The sequence below is a fragment of the Tenrec ecaudatus genome, chromosome 1 (assembly GCF_050624435.1).
Source record: "Tenrec ecaudatus isolate mTenEca1 chromosome 1, mTenEca1.hap1, whole genome shotgun sequence".
Taxonomy (NCBI): domain Eukaryota; kingdom Metazoa; phylum Chordata; class Mammalia; order Afrosoricida; family Tenrecidae; genus Tenrec; species Tenrec ecaudatus.
Window position 1 is genome coordinate 147,399,955 of NC_134530.1, and position 25,891 is coordinate 147,425,845.

Genomic DNA, 25,891 nt, shown 5'->3' on the forward strand with positions numbered 1-25,891 from the left:
ACACCAAGGCCCCCAAGTGCGTCCATCTGGTACCGATATGGGGACTAAGCGAGGTCTGTGTACTATAAAGTATTACTTTGTTTGAGCCCTTTGTCGGAGCCACTGGCAATCCTCTACTAAACCTGATGTCCTTCTCCACGGAATAGTGCCTCCACGTGCCCCTGGTATACAGCTGAGGTCTGTACACGATACAAAGTCCAACAAGATGTTAATTACACAGCCCCTGATCATTGGAGACTGAGCAAAGAGATCTCAAATATCCTATCCAGACCTGTAATGCATACGGACACCTACAGTCCCAAAGAGTCCTTATGTAGTGTAAACAAGTGTTTGAATGCTAACAGAAAAGCTGGTAGTTCAAACCCAGTTAGAGGCACCTTGGAAGAAAGGCCTGGTGAACTGCATCCAAAAAAGTCACAATCTTGAAAACCTTATGGAGCACATGGTTCTACTCGGCAACACATGGTTACCAGCAGTCAGAGGGATAAGCACAAAAAACTCTCAATGGCAACTTGGTTTTTAAACACTCAAAACTTGATGGAATCAAGCCAACCCCTGAAGAAATTAGAATGTGAAAAAGGAATAACTTAAAGTAGCAAATATATGATGCTTTCCCTTATTCCTAACCGTAAAGCCTGGCTGGTTTCTACTTATTGGTCTTTTGTAACTAACCAGTGAGATGGTGTTGTCAGGTGCCCTTGAGTTGGTTCTGACTCATAGTGAGCCCGTGTACAACAAAATGAAACAATTAGGTCCATTGTTGCAGCCACTGTGGCAATGCCCTTTCACACATTGATGTCCTTCCTTATGGACTAGGAGTCCCTCCAGGCCCAAGTAGGAGAGCTGAAGTCCACCATCGTTGCTTCCAAGGAGCAATCCAGCTGTACTTGTTCCACAACAGATGTGTTGGTTCTTCTGGCAACTCATGGTATATTTGATATTTGTTGCCAACAACATAATACAAAGGCATCAGTTTTTCAGTCTTCTTTATTCAGCTTTCACATACATAAGAGACAACTGAAAATACCATGGTTGAGGTCAAGTACATCTTAGTCTTTGAGCTGTTCTTTAACACTTTAGAGAGATCTTTTGTAGCAGATTTGCCCCATGCAATATGTCAAAGAGTTTTAGGGACTGCAAAACCAGTTTGCAAAATGAATAACGAGGTAATTCTTATGTTCCTTAGAGCAACAGTCAAACACAGGAGACAAATCTGATTTCATGAGCCTTTTGCTCTGTAGCTTCTTGCATTTGCTGGAGGTAAAACAGAGCTATCTAACAGGCTTCAGCCACATCCTGATCTATGAGGACAAAAGCCACCAGGGCAACCTTGTTCTTCCACAGTACTTTTTGGGTGCCACCTTCAAAAGCAGAACATTGGGATTGTGGGTCTCCCCCAGTGTGGCAAGGTGTGTTTTTTAATGAACACCGAGTAAGCTGCCAAAAAGCGAGCAGTATGTTGGGTTTCTGTTTTACTTACTTACCTGGCACAATTATTTTTTCAATTTTCATACTATATTTTACTTAATAAAATATATGGAGGACATTATTCTAACATGTAATCTATATTAAAAAGTATTGTGATAGTTCACTTCTGCCTGGCACTGCCTGATGCTGGGAGGGAGGCAGCTCCTTACCAGTGAGAGCATTGTATCCTCGGAGCTGCTCCCCACCCCCTTCTAAGCAGTGTATAAAAGGTGATTTCTGAAACCCTCCACAAAAGAAAAGCTCAAGGGCTTACATTCAGCTGTGACACCACTATGAATTCACGAAGAAGCATGTTTCAGGTTGCACTGTAATTTCCCTGTGTAACATAAACCCATGGAATCTGACATAAGCTGACTGCTCGTGCTGGTTATTTTATTTACATTTCTGAATGGAAGGGATCGCGATACTCATAAAATATCTGACTTATTATTTTTCATCTGTTCTCCCAGAGCAGCTATTACCAAAGAGACAGAAGTCTCAACTTGTATGACTGGTTGAGCAACCAGGGAAAAGAGTTATTGCTCAAAAGCAATTTAAAAAATTCAATATAGAGCTTGAGGCCAAACAAGAGCTATGGTTACCCTCAATGCCATCCAAAAGATAAAAGTCCAGAGGAAAAATGTTAAGTAACTGTGCTGGTTATCTCTTTCCGGGTCCTAGGGGAGTAGGTGGTGGCTTCTCAGAAGCTCAGTGGGGCTGGAGTTCACTGCCGTCTTTCTACGGACGCCTAATGGAAGCCACCACAGTTGCTAATGTAAATGGGGACACAGTGAAGGGATGTGAGTGGGCTCCTCACAACCCACAGATATCAATGTGCCTCCTTGCTCAGACCTCTGAGCCGAGAAGCCATCACACCCTTAACTAGCTGGAGATGCAGATCCTGTTAACCTACTAAAAAATAACCATATCTGATTATTCTGGTAGAAGTGGCAAGCTCAGATGGGTTGCCAGGGTAATGATGGCCAGTAAATTAAACTCCTAAGCCTGAGCTCAGTCTTCTGCCTAAAAGTCACTATTCAAATGGTCCCACTTCCTTGCTTTGCCAAGCACACTGCGTTAGGTCAGTATACTCAACCTTCTCTTACAACCTTATGCTTTCATCATTTTACTATGTTTACTGATTACATGCCTAAGAGTAGAAACCCCTAAAGGGCAGCTTCTGTGCCTATTAGAAAATAGTCTAAGACCATGCACCAAATAACCAAGTTCACTGAAGGAGACAGATCAACAAGGGAATCTTTTCACTTGGGGAGCAAATAATCTTGGTAGTTCTACCTGTTAAGAGGTAGAATTGTTAGAGAAACAAAATTCACCTGGTGGTGAGGACAAAGGAACTGCATTTCAGTGTCTTATCCCAATATCCTGGGGTTTTTGTGTGTGTGGGTAGATTAAGATGGTATGTGCCTGTTTCCACGATCAGTAACAGCAGGCTGCAGCTTGGACAGTTGGTTACAAGAGGGCTCTGGGAAAGTCTAGGTGGCTCTTTCTCATTCTCTCTGATACATCCACAAAGCCAGCTAATTTTAGTCCTAACTCATGCTTCCTCACAATGATATCACACTATTTCCTTTTCAAAACAATATAGCCCTCACTAAAACCAAAACCAGACCTATTGTTGATGAGTCAATTCTGACTCATAACGACCCCACAACACTAAGTTGAACTGCCCGTAGGGTTTTCAAGACTGTAAATCTTCCCAGAAGCAGATTACCTTCCCCTACAGAGCACCTGATAAATTCAAACCTCTGGCCTTTGGCTAGCAGATGAGTGCTTTAACAACTGTGCCACCAGGGCTACTTAGGAATAGCCCTTAAAAAACCCACTGCCCTCAAGTCAATTCTGATTTCTATGGACTCTGCTGGACAGTGCAGAACTGCTCCCTAATACAAAGCAGCTAAGGCTGTACATGTTTAAACAGAACCAATTAACCAAGCTCATTGCCAGCCCACACTACCGCCCCCAAAGAGCAACTGGTGAGTTAGAAGCAAAGCCCCTGAGGTTGCCAGCCCAATAGTTAACCCACTGTGCCATTTCCAAACCAAACCAAACTCACTGCCATTGAGTCCATGCCAACCCATAGCAATACTCGAGTACAGGGTAGACCTGCCCGAGTGTTTCTGAGATGGTAACGCTTTGTAGGAGTGGAATGCCCCATCTTTCTCCCACAGAGCAGCTGGTGATTTTAAACTGCTGACCTTTCAGAATGTAGCCCAATGTGTAAACACTATGCCACCAGGGCTCCCTGTGCTGCCTTGAGCCCTTACAAATTTGTTATTATCAGTAATGAGAAAATATGAAACAGGAAGGTGAAAATGCATGAACGTGAGTGGTGTTTGTCTTATGGCAGTCACTGTAAATCTGAAGATGTTCTTGTTTAAATTTTTATTTGTCAAGCTCTTCATATTTTCATAAGTTCAAAGTATTCAGATAAAAAATTATACTAGGCCCAGTCCCGGGATCGGCCGGCTCCGAACGCTGGATCCCGAGGTAGGGAAGAGGCCTAGAATTCCGAGCTCCAGGTTGAAGGTTGGCCACAGGGACCCCGCCGTCCCCAAGTCCGATCAGAGCTGACCTTAGAAGTGTTGGAAGCCCAGCCATGGATCCACCGGCCCGGAAAGAAAAGTCCAAAGTGAAAGAACCGGTCAGCAGGGTGGAGAAGGCCAAGCAGAAATCGGCCCAGCAGGAGCTGAGACAAAGACAAAGAGCAGAGATCTATGAGCTCAACAGAGTCATGAGGGAGCTGGAGCCGCAGCAGTCTGATGAGTTCTGTAAGCAGATGCAGCCTCCTGGGGAGTGAGTCTCCTGCGTGGTCAAGCAAGCCGGGACCTGGATCCTGTCTGCAAGCCTTGTTGCCCGTGTTAAGCTGAGCTGGCTCCTCTGGAGCCCTCCAGAAAGACATCTGTGCTGCTCCTGACGCCGGGTGAACCTGAACTTGCTTCCCCACCTAACTTCTGCTTCAGCAGTTCCTCCAATCTGAAACTGCCTGATCCGCCCTGAAGAGACTTGTTTTCTTCTTCCGAGGTGATTGAGATTTTGTAAACCTTTTTTTAATTGTTTGAGAAGATGAATGTTTCTTGTGAAACTGTATCTTTATCAAAATGCAAATAAATTATCAATAAAAATTATACTAAATACCATTAGTTATAAAACATGAACACCGCCATTTTGGTTAAATTTGAATGTCCTTTATGTTGCATATTTTTTAAAGGATAAAATGATAAAACCTGTTTCTTACTCCCTCTGTTAAACAAGTAAAGGAACCTAACCAAATGAATTCTTCAGAAAAGAAGAGTGAATGAACCAGGTAGGCTTTCTAGATCACTAAAGTTTGTGTGAAGCACTTGAAAATAGCTCATCAACCACTCTTAGACAAATGAATGAACATAGCAAGATGAACTAATCTATTGTGGTACTGGGCTCTAGCCTACACTGAGACATCTTACCTGCCATCTAGCGGATGAGCTACTGGAGGACAAGGACTACACTTTATATCCCATAAAGGTACCTCATAAATATTTGTTGACTGAGTGAACAAATAAACAAATAAATTAGTTGTAGCATGCTAATAATTGAACTAAAATTTTAAATACCTGCAGCATGTTATGGAAGAATAGTTATAATATTCTTAAAAGTTGAGGCTCTTTAAAAACCTAAACTCTCCCAATTCTACCTTATAAACCTGGTTAGACCAGAGGATGTACACTGGTACAGATGGAGACTGGAAACACAGGGAATACAGGACAGATGAACCCCTCAAATGAGAGTAGTGAAACCGGGAGGGTAGAGTGAAGGTGAGGTAGAAAGGGGGAACCGATTACAAGGATCTACATATAATCTCCTCCCTGGGGATGGACAACAGTAAAGTAGGTGAAGGGAGACGTCAGGCAGTATAAGATATGATAAAATAATGATAATTTATAAATTATCAAGGGTTCATGAGGGAGGGGGAACCAGGGAGGGAGGGCAAAAAGGGGTTGATTCCAAGAGTCCAAGTGGAAAGCAAATGTTTTGAGACTGATGAGGGCAACAAATGTACAAATGTGCTTGACCCAATGGATGGATATATAGATTGCGATGAGTTGTACGAGCCCCCAATAAAATGATTAAAAAACAAAACAAAACAAAAAAACAACCCTGAACTCTGAACACAAATGAAGAAGCCCTGCTAGAGGTCCTTCCCTTCAATTAGCCAATACAGAAAGAGAAGGCTTTTTACAGTGCCTAGGGCTCTCTGAACCACATGTTCTACAGCAGTGTGTGTATGCACATTTCATCCCCCACCCCCAGTGGTATTACATCAACAGCAAATTAGTAAGAAAAATCTTCACAACCAGAGCTTAGTTTATTAAGAACCTCTGTGCTCCCAATAAGGGCAAAACTCCCAGAAGGATCAAAGTCAAGTAAATAAAAAATCTAGCGGACATTCATCAGAAGGTAGTTTCAATTTTGCATACCCCAGCAACAGAGCAGAATTCTGTGTATGATTAGCAAAGTGCCTTCAACCACATGCCAGCCAGAGAACACTATTTCAGAAAATAATGTTCTGGAGGGAAACAGCAATGTGTTTGCCTGCCAAGAACAGCCTTGGCTGGACTCTCGATAGGAGTCTGACAAAACGGAGGGATTATGTGTCATTGTATTGTAAAGTGCTGCTACCTTGAAGTAAAAGCATGAAAGAAACTGGGAATTAAGCAGATTGAATAGATGAAGTCAAGAGCTGGCATATTGCAAACAAAGGTTGTGAGAATATGCTCCTTCTTGCATTTTCCCCCAAACGGCTTCTTTCTCGATATGTTGTATTGGTCATGTGCAATACTTTGAACAGTACATGCATATTTTATTTCTAGAATGTGTTAAGTTACAGAGGGTGGTTATGGAATCTAAATTCTCTGATTATGTTCTTTTCATTTTGCTGAGCATTATCTGAAGCCCAAATAATTTCTTTTCTTGAAGCTGTAGACTATAGATTTGAACTTAAAGCAACAGTAAGGTTATTACAGAATTGAGAGAATTTAATTTTTTTTCAAAGTTAGAAAGAATACTATTAATATTCAGCCTCATTGAAGTCTCACCATGGACACATCCAAGTTTCCTTCTTACCAACACAACAACTACAAATATATCAGGTACCTAACATTTCCACAAAAGAAATCATCAACAACAATCCCACACGTTAGATTTTAGACCAAATGCTCATTCTATTCAGGTAAATTTAACCCTCAAATCCTTCAGTGGCCTTACCTTTGATTTTGAAAAAAGACGGATGTGAAGACATAAGTATACATTTATATTTTCTCTTGAAACCTTTTCCTTGCTTGATCTTTTTGTTTCTTTAAACATTTCAGAGAATCTTTTCAAATCCCCTCTAAACCCTTACAAACCTGTGTCTACAGATATCTTTAACTTCACTGTATATTTTAAGGCGGTTTAAGAGAATCTAAAATTCTTTATACAATTATGTGATTATCTTATAGAGGATGCTCTAGAGAAGCAAAACTAGTATATATATGTTTTGCTACTCTAAAGTGAAATACTACATCAAGGAAATGGTTCCCACAGTTGTTGAGGAAGGTAAATTTTAAGTCCACAGATTAGATTTCTTACATATTTTCAGGAGCTAATGAACCCAAGACTGGCAGGTCAGATGAGAGGCTTCTGGTTGTACAGGTGAATGAATCCATGGTCAGCAGGAAGCTGACAATTCCCAGGATTGGCAGGTAATATGGGAGGCTTCTCCCTAGGTACAATGTCAAGTAAATACAAGGCCCACAGATAAGATAGCAAGCTACTGATGACTCCCAGGAGTGGCAGGTAGCATAGCAGGCCACTGGCTCAAGTTCAAATAACTAGAGGTAGACTAGCCAGATGCAGGTTCTACACCCAGCTAAAAGGAAACAAGTTTTTCCACAGCAGACTCATATTGATAGCAAGCCATGCCTTTGGAAAGAACACAGGTGGTTCTCAACCTGTGGGTTGTGACCCCTTTGAGGGTCGAACGACCCTTTCACAGTGGTTACCCGATTCACAATAGTAGCAAAATGACAGTTATGAAGTAGCAACAAAAATAATTTTATGGTTGGGGGGTCACCACAACATGAGGAACTGTATTAAAGGGTTGTGGCATTAGGAAGGTTGATAACCACTTTCATAGAGGATTACAAGGTCTTAACTGCCAACCACTGAGAATTCTGGTCTAGCCAAGTTGACACAAACTTAACTATAATAGTCCACCCCTTTTTAACTTTGCAACTGTTCACATTTCCTTCCATCATACATAAATTCTAAATAAAGACAAGTATAAAATCATACTTGAGCTAACACACTTGCACATACTTACACCTATCACGAGTACAACCCAAATCCTGCAAACCTATTTACATTTTGTATTTTATAAGTGAACAAAACAAGAATATTTGAAACAAACATAGTAGGAGGGAATAATCCTCAATTATAGTCCTTGTTTCTGCAATTGATTACATGGTCATTGCTGGTATTTAGAACCAACTTCTCCCATTTGCCCTCAGCAAACACCTCAGCTTGTCATAGTTCTTTGCCTGGTTGTATGACCCAAGACTTCATTCCTAAAAAGTCTGAGTCATTAGTAGTCATGTCAGAATTGGGTTGCTATATTTTACCACTTACTTTAATCTCAGAGCATGGTAGTACTAAGAGATGACCTAAGGAATTTACTAGATTCCATACACATTAATCTTTACTTCATTATATAGCAACCTGATTTCCCTTTGGCAATTGGCATCAATCACAATCACCCAAGCAGACAGCCTTTTCCCAGAGTGCTTGATGGGTTCACATAGTAATTCCCTTCTCTGTATGTTAATCCAGTGACATGAGGAACCCAAAGTAGCTGGGGTACATTCTTAACATCCAGTCCAATAGAATCAGTACTGCAGCTCCAGGTGGAAGTACTCCTCCCTTTGAAACCAGATCTGAAAAGTATAAACTCACAGGAACAAGATCTAATACGGCAGTTTTGCCAGTTGCTGAGTATGTCTATTCCAGGTATGCTGGAACTGGGGAAATCACTACAAGATGAGTTTGGGGAGCCCCTGAAGCCATTGTGAGACAAGTTAAGAGTCCATTATAAAAATGTGACCTCTATGTGCCTCCATTCTGACCAATTGGCCACAGTAATGTTTTGGGTCTCCTGGAATTAATGTAATTCAGAGTCCAGTATTTTCCAAAAAGCTCTATCTATCTATCTATTTATTTATTTTTACCAATGAACAGTCACTTATAAAATGCTGCAGATCCCTTTGGAGAAGGCTGGTAGAAATATTAACTGTATATATTTTTTGAGAGTATAGTGAGGTCTTTCTTTAAAGGGACCTGGCCACTCCTTCACTCAAGGAGTTGTGGTTCTATAAATTAGCTCAAGTCTGGGAACTTACAGAGGAGTCATGATTCTTTATTCTGGGGCTTTAAGACTATTGTTCACCTAACCTAGAATTCTTCCACCTGTACATATTAAGTAAATATTTAGTAGGTTTTCCATATATTTCACTCAGGGTGTGGTAGTTACATAATCTTTTGACAACTTTCAAACGAGTAGAGTTTAGTCTGTCAATCTTCAGATCAGAGGTATGGTGGAGATAAATAACTCACTGGAGGCCACACACTCTCTGCTTCGTCTTCCTGCTGACAAGCCACATGGAGCTCCACTGATGCAGCTAGAGTCCTGGAACTGAAGGAGCCATATGGAGACTCAAGCCAGAACTGAGATGCTGCCACCACCAGTGCATCCACAAGACGTTACACCCACTGGCCTGTGATCTTCCTGCATACAGTGTCATTGCATATGCTGCGTGAATCTGAAGAGGAATTTATAGACTGGTAACGGACATGTGGGCTAATATCAGACTTAAGCAGTTGATTTGGACTGGGCTTGGATGTTTTCTCAATAAACAAATACTCTTTGATATAAAGTTATCCTTTATAAACCTATGAGTGTCTATGAATTTGTTTCTCTAGTCAACCTGGCCTAACACATAGGGACACCCTATTTATGTAGCCAATACCATAAGTCCATATGAGTCAGGCTGTCTTTATTACTATTTTGACTCTGCTGCCCATGACAGTAGCTACACCTAGCTTGTCTTTGTTGAGTGTGTGCTGCCATGGGGGCATGGAGTAGGGAGATCAGTTCCATTGTAGTCTGACAGTTTAATTCAATTAGGGTAGTTCCCACTATCAAATTTGACTTACATAATATAGTAATCAGATCAATTTTCAAGAAGCTGAGGCTCTCTTCACAGACTTGTTCTTCATTGTGTGGTAAAAGGTGTGTCCATGGGAAAACCCATGCTTAGTCTATCCTGATAAAGTCATTCTATCATGCCAAAGGCCCTAGTTTTTGAATACCTTCTTCTATAACATACTGAGGCAGGTCTGGTACCTCAACATGCTTTGTAATTGTGTAATCCATGCTTCGGTGAACCAACCAAATAAACAATTAGATCTCTTCCTAATGTCTCGAACTGAAACATCGACTGAATCTGTGTTAAGTGGGCCAATGTCAATAAATTCGGACTGATCCAATTTATGTTTTTGCATCATTATCCCATGCCCTTTATAGTCAATCTCATACACATTCTCCAGGCTTCTGTTTGTACATATATGAAAAATCAAGCAGTTCTTTTGGAGCCCACCTCTTCCTGGGTCACAATTCAAATGCTACTTTTTGAGGTTTGCTGGGATTTCTTCTACAGCAATAATGGACAGTGGGAGTGCTTTCTGTGAATATTGAGCAATGCAAAGGCATCTCGCCTCAGGTGAAGACCCGGGTGTGCTAAGAGCAAGCACAGTTGACTTAATCTCATTAATTGTGGATGGAACCAATAACGGTTTTACTGATAGTGAACTAGTAGACAAAGGTGGAGTAATCTCTTCAGATTGGAGGGGAAGTGCTATTGGCTGAAATAATTTGATGGAATTTAGAAAGCTCAATGTACACATCTTCTCGATTATCTGCCCATATGTTCCCATTCCAAGTTTCAGGATCCCATTCTTCCTAGTCAATCCCCTTCACTTTAACATTGGATACCATCTGAGGTTTGGAATTCAGTGGGTCTGATAATTTAGCAACTCTGGGTTTGGTTTTCAGCAATATCAGCTCTGGTACAGAAATAAGGCTTTCTGGTATTGGTAAATAATAGTTATGTAGACCAACAGAATAGACTAGAAAACCTACAGGTAAATGTATCCATCTATAGACAACTGAATTTCAACAAAGGGCCACACACACAAAAAAAAGTAAATAGGATAGGGCACTAAAGGCTGGAAGCCTTCTTCAACAAATACCACTGAAAAACTTGGATCTCCATATGCAGAAAAATGAAACAGGACCCATATCTCTTCCTGTGTACACAACCAAACTAAAGATAGAGACCTAAATTAAAAGCCACAGAGCTATAAGGATCATTAATGAGAAAAGTGGGACAAACTTAAGCATACACAGACTACCAAGTACAATAAAGGAAGCATGCATAATAGAAGACAAAGTAGATTACTGGGGCCTATTAAGAAAAAAAAACATACACATCAAAGACTTCATCAAAAGAGTAAAACAAGAGCCAAAGATTGTGGAGTAGGGGTGGCAGGTGAAATCTTCAGCAATGATACAATGGATAAGGATCTAATTACCAAAATCAATACAATTCTGTAACACCTTAATATGAAAATAACAAATGACCCAATTAAAAAGTTGTCAAAAGATACTAACAGAACATTCATCGAAAACGACAGGTAAATGTCCAATAAATACATGAAAAAATGCTCATGATCACTAGTTATCTGAGAGATGCTAATCAAAACAATGAAACTATATCACCTTATACCCACAATGATAGCTCAGTTAAAAAAACAAACAGGAAACATAAATGATGGAGAGGTTGTGGAGAGATTGGAACTTTTAAACACTGCTGGTGGCTTGTAAATATATACAACCATTGTGGAAATTGGCATGGCACTACCTAAAAGAAGCGGGAATAGAAATCCTATATGACCCAGCAATATCTCTAGTGGGCATATAACTCAAAGAATTAAGAGACAGGAACAGGTGTATACGCTACCATGTTCATTGCAGTACAGTTCACAATAGCAAGAAGCTGAAAACAGCCCAAATATTCATCAGTAGAAGAATGGATAAAGAAACTCGGAATAGAATACTATAAATATTATGAATTTTACACACAATAGAATACTATGCATCCCTAAAAAACAGTGATGAGACCATGAAACACCTTATGACATCAATGGACCTGGAATCCATTATGCTGAGTGAAATTATTCAAGAAGGAAAAATATTGTAAGAGACCATTACTATAAAAATAAACACCAAGACAAAGGCAGGCTTCTGTTTTCAGGTCATCTAAATCATCTATTCTGGCCCCTGGCAATGAGGTAGTGTGCCTGCCTATTGCTCATGAACCATATTAAAACAAAAACTCAAAAGCAAATTCACTGTCATGGAGTTGATGCTGACCCAATAGTGATCCTATAGGACAGAGTAGAACTGCCCCTGTGAATTTCTGAAACTGTAACTCTTTATGGGAGTAGAAACTCTCGTCTTTATCCCTCAGAGTGGCTAGTGGTTTCAAACTGTTGACCTCTTCATTGCAGCCCAAAGCATAATCACTATGCCATCAGGGCTCCTTAGTAGCTGCTATAGTTTATTGTGCCAGCTTGGTCAAAAAACACAAGTGGGATTAATTGAAGGGCGGAGAGATAAATGGCTCGGTGAGCCTCGCCTTTCTTGTCTCTCGCTCTTTAATTATCAGACAAGCGTGTGGCTGCCTTGCTTGTTCTGTGCCTCAATTTAAAGGGTACACTACCTGTGGAATGCCTAGCCTGTGGACTGTGTCTCTGTAAGTTGAGGTCCCTTTACGATTGGAATGTACATCTCTGGAGCTGGGGACCGACAGTTGGTAACTTGCTTTACGGATTGCTGCCTGAGTATACATAACCCAGTTCTCTCTACAGAAGAGGAACTGGCGGCCGTCAAGACTAAAAGGACTTCTAGTGTCTCACAACTCTCTCAGGGGAGCGAGTTGCATTAAGCCATTTACACTGCTTTATAATTTAACTGTACATTTCTTGTATTATCTATCTATCTGTATATAATTTAACAGTTTATTTCTTGTGTTATATATCTATCTTTATAAATATATATAGAAAATTACTAGCAATCTGGTTTTGTGTCTCTAGAGAACCCTATCTAACACAGTAGCAGATTAAAGAAAATGAAATACTCTGATGGGCCTCGGGCTGAAATGCCCTAGGGTGAGAAGCAGATGAGTACTATCTCAAGGGTATGGATTAGAAAGTCATTGGACTTTGGTTCAAAAGTTATGCCTTGAGGATGTCCAATAAATGGCAAGTTAAGATGACCTATATGTGCTATTTCCAGACTCTATTTGTCTTTTAATTTCAAAAATTAAATTTTTTTATTTCCATAATTTTGGATAAAGCAAAAGCATTTCCTTATCTTGACTACAATAATTCAATTGACTGTACCTTCTGTAAATATTAGAATCCCTGAATGCCATTTAAATATTTGCCTACATGCTTGTAGGAAGCTTCTGTAGCCTTTTCTTGGAAGGAATTCCAGTTCTTCTGAATTCTTCTCTTTCTTTCAGGTACTCCATTTTGCACTCTTCATAAAAGGCTGGATCCGTATAGTAGGCAGTTAGACAAGCTTTCAGGGTAGAATTTTCTTTCCGGCATTTCACTACCATGAGGACGCCAGAATCCTTGCAACATTTGGTAAAATCTTGAACTTGTTCAGAACATCTCTCTCTGGCCATCTCTCTCATTATTTTCGGGATCATCTTTTCCGACGTGTCTGAGATGCTCTTCTGCAGGGTCGAGCGCCATCTGGGTGGGCTGGAGAGGCGGATCAGGGGACCGAGGACCGGGGGCGGTAAGGGGAGGAGCCTGGGCGCGGCTGCATGTGCGGCCGCCCGAGCTTCCCGCGCACGGAGGAAACTGCAGGAGCGTGACACCCTAAGAGCCGGCCCCGGCCCCTTCTCCTTCTCATTTGTCTTTTGATGACATGTTTAGTCAAGTTCTATCTTTATGAAGGAACATTACTGAAAGTTTTGTCCCACTTTCAATCTTCATTGCTAGTGTAAATAGTGTCTAGTCACCTAAGTTGTTAATCATTAAAAACCAACAACCCTATTTTGGTCTCAAAAACAGTTCTGTAAACACACTGAGGTAGTGTACAGACTTCAGGCCTCTGCTCATACCCTCCTTCAATACAAAAACAAACTGGCATTCTGTGATGCTCACCCTCCCGGCATATTCGCTGAAGACAAAATGGGTGCATAAGAAAATATGCTGAAGAAAGTAGATGGTGCCTGGCTATTAAAAGATATAACATTGGGGGGTCTTAAAGGCTTAAAGTAAACAAGCAGCCATCTAACAGAGAAGCAACAAACCCACATGGAAGAAGCACACCAGTTGGTGCAATCATGAGGTGTGGTTACAACTGGGTAACCGGCATCAGAAAACCCATAACAAACAATTAAAAACAACAACAGCAGAAAATCATATTGTTGAGAATGAGGAGAGTCAGAGTAGAGACCCAAAATCCATCTGTAGACAATGGGAAATTCCCCCACAGAGGGTCACAGGGAAGGGATGAGTTAACCAGGGTGCAGTGAAGCTTTGATGAAACACACAATATTCCTCTGGTTCCTTGAGGCCTCCTCATTCCCCACTTTCATGACCCCAGTGCAGCCCCTCAGTTCAGACTATACCCGAGCATGTACACAGGCACAGATAAGAAACAAGAGCATGTGAAACATGGAATCCAGGAACAGGAATGGGAATAGGGATACCAGAAGGGTAGGACAAAGGTGGGGGGACAAGGGGAGTAAGGGAAAACCGATGACAATGATCAACACATAGCCACACCCTTCTGCTCTAGAGGGATGAACAACAGAAACCATGGGGGAAGGGAGACAGTGGTCAACATAAGATATGAAAATAATAATAATTTATAATTTATTAAGGGGTCATGGGAGGGGAGGGAGAAGAAAGAGAGGAGTTGATACCAAGGGCTCAAAAGAAAGTAAATGTCTAGAAAAGAATGATGTTAACATGTGTACAAATATGCTTAATACAATTCATGTATGGATTACTATAACTGTTGTAAGAAGAGTTCTGGCAAGATGGTAACTAAGGAACGCACAAGAGGGACTTCACAGAAATCAGCACAGGAGAGCCACTGAGAGGGAAACTCCACTCTTCCAGGTCACAGGAGGAGCATCATAAAGAAAAGTAGCCTCAGATACACTAGGTTTTGAAGAGCTGTGGCCTTTTGGCTTAACACTGCTGGTGGAAGCCAGCTGGGGTTTAGCTGTAGCCCCACCACAGTCAAAGTTGGCACCCAGCTACTTTGGATGGTCCGAGGACTTCAACACAACCACAGCTGCTGCTGCCTTTGGGCAGAGTTTAACCCCTCCGGCCCCATGGTCAGGTGTTGGGGCTCATTTATTTCATTATTTTTCTGCTACAGTTGTGCCAGCTCAGGTTTTTTTCCCCTATTTTCTTTTTTTCCCCTCTCTTTCTTTTCATACAGCACTGATGGTTTCCAGGGCGCTCCTGCCTAAGGCAACCCTGCCCACCCTCCACCCAACTATGGGAGCTCCTGCTTGCCTTCCATGGCCTTATACCCAGCTGGGGAACTCCCACTCACCTCCACTGCTTCTCTCCAAGTGGCTAAGGAACTTCCACCAGCCATCCACCACCCTCCACATGGCTGGTAGAACTTGCCCTCCAAGCAGCTGTGGGAACTCCTGCCTCACTCTTAGTGGCTGTTGGAACTCCCGCCTGTCCTCCAAGGCCTTCTAAGTGGCACCTACACCCACATCCCATGGCACTACCGTTGCAGCAGGCACCCTCACATGCCCTCTGAGGTGCTCCAAGCCACCATGGGCCAGACTACCACGGCTTTCTGTGAGATCATCCAGTGCAGCACCATTCTCCTGGGTCCACAACTGCCCAACCAGCATGCCCTGAAAGGGCCATCCAACTTTCCCTCCAAATAACAAGATTCTGTTTGGCTAGAGAAAAGGGTGAAACAACAGAAGGGAAAAGCAGTAGCCTGACTCCCCAGCACAGTTAGCTGCAGGCAGTTCAAAGTAGCAGTCCTATGAGTCTCCCAAATAGAGAGCTCAGTGCTCTTCGACTCTCTGAAAAATGGTGCCAGGCTCCTCTAAAATCACATGTAAACAGCAATCAGCTTCAAACAACCTCACTGAAAAAATAGGAGAAACAAAAGGCAATGTCAGAAGTCCTGAACCTAAGAAGAAGCAGATGCACAGAAAGAAATCTTCAATACTGCTTGGAGTCATACAGGATATGAGAGGGAAGCAATACAGAAAAAGGATAAGACAACAGAGGAGATAAAGGTGACAGACCAGAGGGAAATACAAGAGTTTAGAGATAAGCACCAAAGGAAAATACAAGAGATAAGGGATGAGGTAACAAAAGTAAATAACAAGGTAACAGACATCACTAACAGACTAGAAGAAGCAGAGAATGGTACCAGAGACCTTGCGGATAACCAGGCAGACTTCAACAAAAGGGAAAGACAGTCAAAAAGTTAATCAAAGAGGCTGAAGAAAACATAAGAACAATGTCTGATGCCATGAAGAGGAACAACATTCAAATAATTGTATTAACAGAATAAGACACAATCAAGAAGTCAACTGCAAAAATAGTGTGGGAGTTCCTGGAAGAAAACTTCCCCAGTTTAATGAATGAGACTCAGGCAACCATTCAAGAAGCAGAGAGGACACCAGCTTGACTGAATCCCAGGAAGAAGTTGCCAAGGCACATTGTAGTTAAACAACCCAACTTTGAGGAAAAGGAGAAAAATCATAAAATCAGTGAGGAAAAAAAGATATAAATGTATAAAGGTCAACTATAAAGGTACTCAGATAAGAATATGCTCAGACCTATCAGCAGTCACCATGAAGAAGAGGAGAGAGTAGGGTAACATCTTCAAAAAGTTTTATGTGAACATTATCAACCCAAGACTCCTATCCCCTGCCAAACTATCTACCTATCAAGTACGAGTCTTCCCAGACAAGGGAACTCTCAAAGAATACATTAAAAGAAACCCAACTTTACAAAAATTCAAATGGACTCACTGCAGTCAGAACAACATGTATTGAGCACACACAAATAGGGGACCACCACTTAGAGCAACTCCACCCAGCAGTCAACACATCAAAAACATCCTGGAAGATAGCATTAACTCAACATTAAAAAGATGGCAAAAATGAACAACCTCCACCCCCGCCAACACACACACACATACACACACAAACAATGATAAGAAGGGAGGTAGGTAAATACCCAACAAAAATGGTATGAGACATTACAGAGTCCACAGATAGAAGTAATAACTATGAATGTCAAGGGAGTGAACTCACCCATTAAAAGACAGAGACTAGCAGACTGGCTTAGAAAATATAACTCATTGATTTGTTATCTATAATAGACATAACTTATTGGGTCTCCATTCAAGTACTCCCTTGATGCTAGAGCACTTTGTTCTATTAATCTGGCATTCCATGATACTCACCTTCTTGACACAATTGCTGAAGACAAATGGGTGCATAAGCAAGACAAATGGCTGATGGTGCCTGCTTATTGAGAGATACAGTATCTGGGTTCTTAAAGGCTTGAAGAAAAACAAGCGGCCATCTACCTGAGAAGCAACAAAGCCCACAGAGAAGAAGCACACTAGCCTGTGTGATTATGAGGTGTCTATGGGATCAGGTATCAGGCATCAAAGACCCAGAGCAAATAATCATAATGTGAATGAGGGGGAGAGTGCAGAGTGAAGGCTCAAAGCCAATCTGTAAGCAATTGGACATCCCCTTACAGAAGGGTCGTGGGGAGAAGACGGGCCAGTCGGTGCAATTAACACTGATGAAACATACAGCTTTCCTCTGGTTCTTTAATACTTCCCCCCCCCACACACACACCCACTATCATGACCCTAATTCTACCTTACAAATCCAGCTAGACCAGAGCATGTACATGGGTACAGATAAGAGCTGGAAACACAGGGAATACAGGAGAGATAAATTCCTTGGGACCAATATTTAAAGTAGCCATATCAGGAGGGTAAGGGGAAGGTGGGGGAAGAAAGGAAGAACTGATCACAACGACCTAACTATAACCCCCTCCCAGGGGGATAGACAACAGAAAAGGGGGTAAAGGGAGACATTGGACAGTGCAAGGCATGAAAAAATAATAATTTATAAATTATCAAGGGTTCATGAGGGAGGGAGGGGGCAAATAAGCTGATACCAAGGGTTCAAGTAGAAAGAAAATGCTTTGAAAATCATGATGGCAACATATGTACAAATGTGCTTGAATAATGGATGGATGTATCGAGTGTGATAAGAGCTGTATGAGTCCCCAATAAAATTATTTTAAAAAAAGAGAGAGACACACATCTCAAGCTATCAGACAAAAATAGGTTGAGAATTAAAGGCTAGCAAAAATATACCAAACAAAGAACAATTCAAAGAAAGCAGGGATTTCAATCCTGATCTCTGCCAAAACTGATCTCAAGGTAAAAGCCATAACAAGAGATAAGGAGGGGCACTATATAATGTTCAAGGGAACAGTACACCAAGAACAAGTGAGCATAATAAATATATATGCACACAATGAGAGACCTGTGAAATTCATCAATTAAACGCTCCAAAAAGATGAAAAAGGAAATCCCAAGCTCAACAATCATAGTAAGTAACTTAAATACACTGCTCTCTGAGAAAGACTGATCACAGGGAAAGAAGCTTAACAAGGAAGCTACAGAGCTAAACTCTACAACTTGACCTAAAATATTTTTAGAGCTCTTTGCCCAAATAAAAGTAAATTCACATTCTTTTCAAGGGCGCATGACACAAACTCGAAGATGGCCCAGACTCTGGGGCATAATTTCAGCCTTAGTAATTAAAGCACATAGAGATCACTCAAATTTCTCTCTTGGACAACTATGTAATAAGGCTGAAAATAAATAAAAGGCATTTAAGGGAAAAAGGGCAAATAATAAGAGGATGAATAACTCCCTACTGCAAAATAATAGGAGGATGAATAACTCGCTACTGCAAAATAATAGGAGGATGAATAAGCCCTACTGCAAAATGGGTACTGGTCCAGATCAGAGATGAAATTACGAAGTTTTCAGAAACCAATGAGGATGAGAATATAATGTAACGAAACTGTTGGGACACAGCAAAAGCAGTTATCAGAGGAAGCTTGATAGAGATAAATGCACACCCTCGAAGATAGCACAATTTAAAAAACCGGAAGCAACAAGTGCTGGAGAGGGTGTGGTGAGCTAGGTACTCTCATCTGCTGCTGGTAGTCTTGTAGATACTTGCAGCCACTATGGAAATCGATGTGGTGATACCTAAAACAAATGGAAATCCAGCTACCATATAATCCAGAAATCTTATTACTGGGCATATACCCAGAAGAAGTAAGAAACAGAAAAAGACCAGACCACTATGTGCCAATGTTCATCGAGGCACAGTTCACAATTGAAAAGACCTGGAAACAATCTAAATTTTTATCAAATGATGAACGGATTAAAACACTCTGATGTACACATACAATGAAATACTATGCAGCTCTAAAAAGCAGCGACGAATGCATAAAGCGCATTGCCTCATGGGAAGAGTTGGAGGAAATTATGCTGAGCGAAGTTAGCCAAGCACAAAGGGACAAGTATAACATAATTCCACTAAGGTAAGCTAAAAAAAAGTACAATGGGCACAGAGGATAATCTACTTAATGCATAAATTCTGGGTCAAGGTCTAGGCACTTTGGTAGGGGTATAACGCAATTCAGGGGTACCTATGGCAGCCAACTAAAAAGGAGGGGAAAAGAAAGGGGAAAGAAAAAAAAGGGGCAGGGAAGGTGATGGGGAACAGGGCACTAATACACCCAAGGTGTATTATGTCTCCACAGGAAAGGGAGAGAAGGACAAGACCCCATCCCAGAGTGTCAAGCCTTGAGGGTAATACGCTGGCATGAAGCAATGAACTAACAGAGAGGATTATGGATGGCCTAAGCCAAGCTATGTTGACCCCCTCCCAAAAAGAAGGCAATACAAAGGCAATACTGAATATATAACCTGGGGAGAGAGGCGGATGTCTCCAGACCACACAGGAGTGAACTAAGAGGAAGAGAGAGCAAGGGAGAGAGAGAGTGGACCTCATCATGGCCCACCAAGCCCTGGGGACGACATCCCTTCTCAGAGAAGCCAATGTACAGAGAGGACCGTAGGGTTAGTTCAACCATGAGATACAAAATTCTCTGAGTGACCCATAGCACTATGGGGGAAAGCACTGGGGACACTGTGTGGAATGTGTGCCGGTCTGCCCAATGCACAATGGGGTGAAATGAAAAGGGAGTGGCAACAGGGTAGCAAGGGGAACAAAGTAACCAACTCCCCAAGGAATCCTGAAAATAGACTTTTGACTTGGAGGACAGTGCTTGGCACCTCATCAGATTTGATTGGAAAACATACATAAGAGTCAGTAGACAGACCTGGAACTATGTATTGTTTTTTATCCTTGTTTTTTGTCCTATGTTTATCTAAATACGATAGGACAAATAATCCTGAGGAGAAAACAACGGGACCCATGGTTCTGGGGGGACAAGGGAGAGGAGGGGCAGGGAAGGGAAGAGGGGAGCCTACAAACTCAGGGATAAGGGAAAAACAGATCTAAAATTGATGGTGGGGAGGGTGTATAATGCCTGGTGGAGTTTAATCAAGTGCAATGTATCCGAGAGGAATTACTGAGGGTCAAATGGAGGTGAGCATGATAGTGGGATAGGAGGACGGTGAAAGGAAATAGCAGAAAGAAATAGACCAAAGTTATTTATAGAGGCATAGCTATAGGCATGTGTATATGTAAATATACAAATTTATAATGAAAGGGATAAAGGCCAATGTACATATATTTTTTATGTTAAGGATTAAGATAGGAGATGGACTCTGGATCTCTACTCAAGGCCTCCCTTAACACAAGAATACTTTGTTCGAATAACTTCGCATTCTTTGATACACACCTTCCCAACATGATTGCTGAAAACAAAATGGGTACATAAGCAAATCTGGTGAAGAGAGGGACTGGTGCCTGGCTATCAAAAGATATAGCATCAGGGGTCTTAAGGCTTGAAAGTAAACAAGCAGCCATCTAGCAGGGAAGCAAATAAGCCCACATGGAAGAAGCATACCAGCCTGAGTGATCATGAGATATCAATGGGATCAGGTATTAGAAGATCCAAAACAAACGACTATACTGATGCAAACGAGGGGGTTTGGAGTAGAGACCCAAAGGCCATCTGTTGACAAATGGATATTACCCCCCTCCACTAATGGGTTATAAGGAAGGGATGATGCAACCAAGGTACAGTATAGCATCGCTGAAACACACATCATTCCTATAGTTCCTGAATGCTTCCCCTTAACCGCTACTACCATGACCCAGATCTAACAAATCTGGCTAGACAAGAGAACACATATAGGTACAGATAAGTGCTTTCGACACATGGAATTCAGAACAGATAAACCCCTCAGGAACAGTAGTGGGAGTAGCGATATCATGAGAATATGGGAGAAAGAGGAAACCATCACAAGGTTGGCTATATAGCCCCCCGAAAGGAATAAATAATAAACTGGACAGTGTAAGATATGAAATAATAATAATATATAATTGATCGAGGATTCACGAGGGTGGGAAGGTAGAGGAGGAAGGGGAACAAAAGAGGATCTTATACCAAGGGCTTAAATAGAAAATGTGAGGATGGTGCAAGACTGGACACTGTTTCATTCTGTTGTGCACAGGGTCACTATGACTCAAGGGTATCTAACAACACTTTGCTACTGAGGTTTTTCTCTGAATCATTCTGTCATGGTAGGGCCATTTGCTGAGTTTGGCTTTGACTGTGCATGTTTTTCTGCACATGAAACTCAGGATAGGTAAACAAATAGAGACAACTGGATTAATAGTTTCAAAGGGACATGGCAGGGGAGGTGGGCAGGAAATGGAAAACTAGCAAATACAAGGAAGAAGAAATATTCTGGAATCGATAGTGGTGATGATTGCACAACTCTGATGAATGTGATTGAACTATTGAAATGTGTCTGACTGCAGAAGTGAATAAACCCAATGTCAGCATGTAAAATAGCAGGATGCTGGTGACTCCCACAAAAGAGGCAGGCAAGAGGTTGGGGTCCCGCGGGCTGGGAGAGGATAGCCGGTCCGTGGCCTGTGAGGGCAAGAACTTCTTGAAGCAATGAAACCTGATGAAACTCCTCTGTTTGACCCCAATCTACTGAAAGAAGTGGACTGGAGCCAGAATACAGCTATGTTTTCTCCAGTCATTTCTCCAGCACATCCTGGTGAAGGCTTGGTTCTAAGGCCTCTTTGTACTGCTGATTTAGATAGAGGTTTTCTTAAGGTAGTGGGTCAGCTGACAGAGACTGGATTTGTCAACCCTGAGCAGTTTATGAAATCTTTTGAGCACATCAAGAAATCTGGAGATTATTATGTTACAGTTGTGGAAGATGTGACTCTTGGACGGATTGTTGCTACAGCAACTCTGATAGTAGAGCATAAATTTATTCATTCCTATGCTAAGAGAGGAAGAGTAGAAGATGTGGTCGTTAGTGATGAATGCAGAGGAAAGCAGCTTGGCAAATTGTTATTATCAACCCTTACTTTGCTAAGCAAGAACCTGAACTGTTACAAGATTACTCTTGAATGCCTACCACAAAAAGCTGGTTTCTATAAAAAGTTTGGATATACAGTATCTGAAGAAAACTACATGTGTCGGAGATTTCGAAAATAAAAATATTTTAAGAAGACATCTACAAAGGAGCTAATGCAACAAGGCTATGTACTATACTTTTCCAAGAATTAAATTATTTTCTTGCTGCAACTCAGTGACCTCTAAAAATATGGGACTGAAAAAAATTGATTGTAATACAAATATAATGGCAGAAATTCGGGGGGATTGGTGGGACATGCTGTGAATTTAGATCATAGATGGATATTATAAAGGGTATGGTTTTTAACCAAAGGAATATGTTTTTAACTTGAATTTTTTTCTTGCATTGTATTTTTCTAAAGGTTGGCTTTATTTCTTTGTAATCATAGGTAAGGCCTTTAATGTCTGCTCTCTGCACTGGTTCATTAAAAAATAGGTATGCTGGTACAAGCTGTGTGAGCCCCCAGTAAAATGATTTTTTAAAAGGTAAAAAATTTAAAAAAAAGAGGCAGGCATAAGATAGGCCACTGGCTGAAGTAAAAAAATCCTAGAGGTCAATGAACCAGATGTAGGAACTATACTCAGCAAAAAACAAAACAAAAAAACCCAAGCAAACTTTCCCACAGCATCTACTTATAGTGGAGAGCTCATAATAGAGAATGACTATGTCCTAACTGCCAAACCACTGAGAATCTTGGCTCACCCAAGTTAATACAAAACCTTTACTATCTCAGTAATGTAAATGATCAAGCATCAATTTTTTTTCAGGTAGTAAACTAGGATGACTAGAAATGAAATTGGAGCGAACCAGGCTAACACAGAGTGAAATGAATGTTAGCATTCTTATTATAGACCATTGGGTTGATTCCAACTCATAGTGACCCTACATACAACAAAACAAAGCAACCACTGCCTGATGTCACTTTCATAGGTGCCCCTATGTTTGAGCCCATGGTTGTAACTACTGTGTCAATCTGTATCACTGAGGTCTTTTCTTTTCTTTTAATTATTTTATTGGGGCTCATACAACTCTTATCACAATCCATACATATATCAATTGTATAAAGCACATTTGTACATTCGTTACCCTCATCAGTCTCAAAATATTAGCTCTTCACTTAAGTCCCTGGTATCACCTCCTCATTTTCCTCCTCCCTCCCCGCTCCCCCACCCTCATGAACCCTTGATAATTTATAAATTATTGTCATATCTTATACTGTGATGTCTCCCTTCACCCACTTTTCTGTTGTCCTTCCCTCAGGGAGGAGGTTATATGTAGATCCTTACAATGGGTTTCTCATCTCTACCCCACCCTCCTTCTACCCTCCTGGTAACACCACTATCACCACTGGTCCTGACCCTTCATCTGTCCAGGATTCCCTGTGTTTTCAGTTGCTATTTGTACCAGTGTACATTCTCTGGTCTAGCCAGATTTGTAAGGTAGAATTGGGGTCATGATAGTGGGTGGGGGGGAAGCATTTAGGAACTAGAGGAAAGTTGTATGTTTCATCGTTGCTATACTGTACCCTGACTGGCTCGTCTCCTCCCTGCGACCCCTCTGTAAGGGGATGTCCAGTTGAGGTTTTTTCTGCTGACCTTCTACTTTATCAAGCATGATGTCCTTATCTGGGAACCGTCCTTCTTGATAACATGCTCAAAGTACATGAGGTGAAGTCTCATCATCCTTGATTTTAAGGAGCATTTTGGCTCTACTTCGTCCAGGAAATATTTGTTTTTCTGAAAATCCATAGTACTTTCAATATTCTTCACCAACAATGTCATTAATATTTCATTGTCTATCTTTCATATGTCTATGAGGCAATTAAATGTATCATGGCTTATGTCAGGTGCACTGTAGTCCCTTGAGTGACATCTTTGCTTTTAATTTTAAAAAAAGTAATACTTTCAAAGGCCTTTTGTAACAAATTTGTACAATATAATCCATTGTTTGATTTTCTGAGTGTGGCTTGTCTTGAACAGAGATCCAAATAAAGTCCAGGGTAACTTCAATTTTTTCTCTGTTTATCATGATGTTGCTTATTGGTACAATTTTAAAGATAGTTTTCTTTATGGTAAAGTGAATATTATCCAAAGTGACAAAGAGTAAAATTTTTATTTCAAAGCATCAAAGTTCATCAGCTAGCCTTATACCATGGCTAGTTCTCTAGACAGCTTATTTGACTAGGCATGTCCATATATTGGTATCACTGTCTTTGCAGTAACCATTTCCCCAACACAAGTACCCTTTCTATTGTTCTGACAATCTTCTTCTCTTCCCTTATTTATAATTCTTCTGCAAATATATCTCCTGTAGGATGACTTTGCATGCAAAGCCACTTGACTGTCATGACTCCAACAGCTATATTCCTTCAGCATTACTTTGTTTGTTTGAAACTGTGAAGTTATATGATATTGGAAGTATGCATATAACAGAAGGTAAGAGGTTATCTCTATTGTGCAGTTTTAGACAAATCTTTCAACTTTCACTGACTGAAACTTCCCAACCTATAATACTGGAGATTATAATCTGTCCTCTAGTAGCTCTCTAAGAATATATGAGAGTTTAACTATAAACTCTTCAATAAAGAAAGAGCTAACTGAAGTCCAAGCTACGTTTGGTTTGGAATTGTAATACATTAAGTATTCTTATTTAGTGCTTTTGAACATTACTAGTTCAATTGGTGGTAGAGGGAACAAAGATGTGAAAGATGAGCAGATTGTCTCATTTTTCTCCTGGTGTTTGGTTTGAAGCAGTCCAACGCTTAATTCACTGCGCCACTTTAGAGGCAACCTCCTTAGAGGCAACAAACACTTCACCCAAGAAAAAGTTTCAAACTATTTCTCCAGATTATTATTCTCTTCTGTATCGCAGTACTGTCTCCATTTAGAGGACTATGCTGGGTCAGTAAAAAACATTATTTTTCTTAATGTGAAGTCTAATATCACTAGTGTAATGGGTTTGGAATGAGCAATTTATGTCAACAATATCTAAGCATGGCTCTTCTAAAAAACTCTGTGCAGTTCATTTCCTCCAAGTACTAATAATTAAACAATAAATATATTAGTAGCAATCAGTGACGGGATGTTCTAAACTTAGGCACTGAGACTTTCACTTTGAGGGAGAAGGGATTAAGATTCAATATACTGACAAATAAATTCAGGGAGAGATTTTATGAATTCATATTTGACAGACACATGTTAATAGGGACAGTGGATGTTTTCCACAACTTTGAAACAGAATTAAATACTGGGGGAAAGGATAAAAACACACATTAAAAAGTATATTGTCATCGCTTCTTAGCCTTTTGGCTAAGATCAAGTGTAGTAAAAAGTATATTGTTTTGAATTTTATGATTTTCTTACTTTTGAAAATAAGATTATGGAACTTAGAAAATCTGAACAAGAAGAAATTAGCAATTTCACAAACTTCTCAATCTGGTTCTTTTTGAAAGGGAAAAACAGGGACTAAGTATGAGAAATATCCTTACAGAAAGAAGGAAATATCTTGCTACAAATATCCCACTCAATAAAGAAAATAAAAGTAAGAATGTGCCAGACGGCCCAAATAAAG

At 40.8% G+C, this 25,891-nt stretch overlaps 1 protein-coding gene and 4 pseudogenes across 2 annotated transcripts in view; 3 read left to right on the forward strand and 2 right to left on the reverse strand.

Moving 5' to 3' along the window:
* ST7L (suppression of tumorigenicity 7 like) overlaps positions 1 to 25,891 on the reverse strand; it is a 163,199-nt gene that overhangs the window by 5,692 nt on the left and 131,616 nt on the right. The gene's annotated exons all lie outside the window — the stretch shown is intronic.
* Positions 4,031 to 4,295, forward strand: LOC142436992 (small vasohibin-binding protein pseudogene; annotated as a pseudogene).
* Positions 12,965 to 13,478, reverse strand: LOC142436993 (COX assembly mitochondrial protein homolog pseudogene; annotated as a pseudogene).
* On the forward strand, positions 21,847 to 22,401 carry LOC142436994 (glucosamine 6-phosphate N-acetyltransferase pseudogene; annotated as a pseudogene).
* Positions 25,610 to 25,680, forward strand: LOC142438089 (U2 spliceosomal RNA; annotated as a pseudogene).